The sequence below is a fragment of the Manis pentadactyla genome, chromosome Y, assembly GCF_030020395.1.
Source record: "Manis pentadactyla isolate mManPen7 chromosome Y, mManPen7.hap1, whole genome shotgun sequence".
NCBI classification, from domain to species: Eukaryota; Metazoa; Chordata; class Mammalia; order Pholidota; family Manidae; genus Manis; species Manis pentadactyla.
The window spans coordinates 1,465,541-1,470,150 of NC_080039.1; the positions used below are offsets into that span (position 1 = coordinate 1,465,541).

At 34.2% G+C, this 4,610-nt stretch overlaps 1 non-coding gene across 1 annotated transcript; it reads left to right on the plus strand.

The window, feature by feature from the left end:
* The first annotated feature begins 348 nt into the window (after positions 1-348).
* Positions 349-455, plus strand: LOC130682219 (U6 spliceosomal RNA). Its single transcript, XR_008995438.1, has one exon. It is a non-coding gene; the product is annotated as a U6 spliceosomal RNA (small nuclear RNA).
* Positions 456-4,610: the final 4,155 nt, after the last annotated feature.

Sequence of the window (4,610 nt, forward strand, 5' to 3'; positions counted from 1 at the left end):
TAATCCCATTGTGGGGGTTCTATCATTATGATATCAGCTAATCTTAAATGTCTAATGAAGTTCCCACTTCTAAATGCCATTACATTGGGCTTCCACAAGAATTTTGAGGGGACACAAACATTCACTCCATAGCAATTAACAGTATTATCAAATCATTAACAGAGATATAAGATACATTTATAATGAATTATTATAATCAGATATATAATAGACTAATAAACTTTAGGCAAGTGAAGTGTTTAAGAAATTGTCCTATAATTAAAACTGGACAGGATAAATTCCCGGTGTCCTATGCACTACCAGGCAATTCATCTGGGCATTATTTTATTTAAAAGTTTTACAGAAATAGTGCTTGCTTCGGCAGCACATATACTAAATTGGAAGGATACAGAGAAGATTATCATGGCCCCTAAAAAAAAATAAAGAATAAAGTTTTACAGAAATAGATTCGTATACACGGAAAACAAGACTGGTGGTTGTCATAGTGAGATGGGTGGGGTGGTGGATGAAATAGGTGAAGGGTACAAAGAGATGCAAACTTCAAATCGTAAAATAAGTTAGTCACAGGAATGAAAGTACAGAATAGGGAATATAGTCAGTAAAGTGTGATTTCTTTGTTATGTTCACAAATGGTAACTACACTTAACATGGTGAGGATTTAGTAATGAAGTGTAATTGTTGAAAAGCTATGTTTTATGTATAAAATCATTAAATATAGCATATTACCTATATTTCAACTAAAAAATTGAAAAAAGGATGAATTTAAAATTTGATAATTTTATATTCACTAGGTTATTTCCTATTTTGTAGAGGTAGAATTATGTGCTTTATGAAGTTGAAAACTGGTAGAAATACAGATGACTTTTTATCTAAGCTATGCAAGTGGATTATGTCCAGTAAATGTACATTTGATTGCCACTCAGAAGGAAAAATTAAGCCAACATACTACATTTCATTGTTTTACAAGATATAAACCCATTTTATACATATTGACAAATTTATGTCAGTATTTCTACCAACTGTCTTTCATTTAAGTTCTCCTTTGAACCAGTCTGATTATATTACTTGTCCTATCATTAGCTACTGTATTAAATACAATTTTTGACTAACGTTCATTTTATATTTGTGAATTATGATTTCAAATTTCTGAAAATATACTTGAGCAGATATATAAAATACAGTGAATTAAAAGGTGTAACATATACTTCACTCACACACTGTTCTGTATTGGGTGCTGCTTTACTGGTCTGACCATTATTTCCATCAGAATCATCAGTGTAATTGTCAGTTGTGTCCTTTCAGTAGTGAAATTTATTTTAAAATGACGGATGTGATTCTTTTGCTTGTTGTATATATAAAATCCCAATATAATTGTAAAATAATGTATGAGCCCCATGCCCCAGGAACAAAAAAATGTATAAAATATACTTAGTAGTTAACTTACATATCTAACTATTACAGAATAAAATTAAAACATATATAATTTTGAGTCTTTTACCTATGGTTAAAGGAAATGATTGTGCAATGGTCCTCTGTGGATCCTCCTTTCATTTTGAAATTCTTTCTGACTTTGTGGTGTTCACTTATCATCTTCTCTATCCCAATACATTCCAAGTTCAAAAATATTAAAATGAGCATGAACTTGGCAACTGGATTTTGCATTAATCACAGGGTGTTTTCAATATATCTGTGTACAGTTCCTTCAAGTCCAAAATTTATTACAGAATTGTGACTAACTGTAACTTGGACATGTCTGGGTTAGATTTGGTGGGAGATAAAACAAAATATCTAGGTAAGGTAATGAGCCGTGAAGGAATTTCTATGTAGGATGTGCTTAGGTAGGTTTGAAACACTCTGACAGGAAGGGGACTAAGGAAGTTTTCTTCAAACTGCCTTTGGAGGGCAAACTATTTCTACTGAGATTATTTATTTGGAACAACAATGGAAGGCCGGTGAGATGAGGAGAATGCCCCAAGCCAGTCTTTGGCAATGCTACTTAGTAACATCTACAGTGAGCCAACTTAGGCACACCTGTTAGTTTTTAAGATAAAAATTCTATACTAAAAAGAGCACCTGGTTTGTTCTTCTGGCTCAGCCCTCATTCTATTAGTGTCATGACCTAGGTTATATCAATTAACCTAAACCTTAGCTTCCTGAATCTGTAAAAGTGACTCAATTGCCTTTGCATCCTCTACAGCTTTAAGATCCACATATATGGGATCACTAGTCTGTCTCTAAAATTTTTCTACATAAAAGCAAATGCAGAAAATAGATGGGTCAGGTTGATAAATTATTTTAAAATATACAAATGGAATATGTCTCCTCTTTTATAATTAGTAGAATAATGATAAAATTCAAATTTATTTGCCTTTAGTATTTGCTTGACTCTGGGTGAATTTTGTCCTGTAATTTGGCCTTAGGATCCATTCCCCCCAAAATAGAGGGCTTTGTCTTGCATCTCTTTTACTCTCCTTAAGGTCTTTGTTTTCAGAAATGAAAATAAAATCTCTCAGTGTGTTTAAAACAGCTTCAGAGACATTATTTTGCTATTCTCTATATTTAATGAAGGTGATTTCAATACAAGGTTTAGAGCCACTTCACCCTTTATCTCTCTTCTTTTTTATTCTTGATTGTGAACAAAAGTAATTTCCAGGTTGACAAGGAGGTAGAGGGAAAGGTAATTATGATAGCAGGTAAACCCACACTTAAGAGAGCAAGGCCCTTTTTTCTGATTTATATATGCTGAAATTATTTATACTCAGTAGTGAAGCATTAGGAAACTAAAATAAAGAATAGATTTTCATAAACACAGGCTCTGTGAAAACACTATTGCCACATAGAGTGAATAACAATATAAGGTGCTAACTAAATTTGAATCTCAGATAATGCATATTTTTATCTCTTTTTTTGAGGGGGCATCTCTCATATTTATTGATTAAATGCTTGTTAATAACAATAAAATTCTGTATAGGGGACTCAATGCACAATCATTAATCAACCCCAAGCCTAATTCTCAACAGTCTCCAATCTTCTGAAGCATAACGAACAAGTTCTTCCATAGTGATCAACCCACTGTTTAAAGTACAAATTTAATCTCCCGTATTTTGTGCAGTCACTTATCTGCAATTAGTGAGATAACGATTTTTCCAGATTGGGAAGATGTTAAACCCAACTTGGCCATAATTGGGTCTATCTTATGCCAATCAAATTTTACCGACCAATGAGAATAGCCTAGGACGAGAAACGAGCTGAAGGGGCATTTCTATCAGGCTCTTAACGGCCAAAAGGCAGTTCTGTCACTGGTAAGAGGGAAAGTAAAAATATTATAATTTATTGGTTTAATACAAAAATCCTTCCTCTCTTGGCAATAGTTGATGATATCGGGAGAAAGAACTGATACTTAATAAAGACTTAGAATGATTTTCACCGCCTGCCTGATGTAAGTCCTAGTAGGTCGGCGAAAACGAAGCTGCTGATCCACACTTAAGTTTCTGAGGAGACCGACGGGTGTAAAGATTTTTTTTTTTTTTTGGACAGGACATCTCTCATATTTATTGATAAAATGGTTGTTAACAACAATAACATTCTGTATAGGGGACTCAAAGCAAAATCATTAATCAACCCCAAGCCTAATTTTCGTCAGTCTCCAATCTTCTGAAGCATAACGAACAAGTTCTTACATGGAGAACAAATTCTTACACGGTGAATAAGTTCTTACATGGTGAACAGTGCAAGGGGCAGTCATCACAGAAACTTTCGGTTGGTTTGATCACGCATCATGAACTATAAACAATCAGGTCAGATATGATTATTCGTTTGATTTTTATACATGATTTATATGTGAATCCAGCATTTCTCCACTATTATTATTATTATTATTTTTTTAATAAAATTCTGAAGTGGTAGGTAGCTGCAAGATAAAGGTAGAAAACATAATTTAGTGCTGTAAGAGAGCAAATGTAGATGATCAGGTCTGCGCCTATAGACTAAGTATCATTCCAAGCTAGACAAGGGCAACAAAACATCCACGGATGAAGAAGATTTCTCTCTAAACAGGGGGGGGGGTGAGGTTCTAAGCCTCACCTCTATTGATCCCCATTTTCTCACCTGATGGCCCCCCTGTGACTGTGCCTGTCTTAGGTTGTTCCTCCCTTGAGGAATCTTACCCGTCTCTGGCTAACCAGTCATCTTCCGGGGCCATACAGGGAAATGTAAAGTTGGTAAGTGAGAGAGAAGCAATATTCTTTGAAAAAGTTAGCTTTTTACATCTTTGCAGATTTATGCCCTGTGGCTTTTATGCCCAGCACCTGTCTTGAAGTATCTTTACCACTTGGAAGAATTAATGATACTCGGTAATTTTCTATATGAGGCACGAATTCTACTAAAGGGTTGTAATTAGGCAGGAAGAATAAAAGCTATAGAAGCAGCAGATGGAAGAAAATATGGGAAGATTGATGATTTCTTTGACATATCTTCTTGTAGAGTAACATAAGCATGTATAGGTTTTTAACTACTAATTAAACTGTGTACACACATTAACATAATAGGAATACAGCTACATAACAAAAGAAGACCTACAATTACCAGCCATATTCAGTGAAACCAAGAAA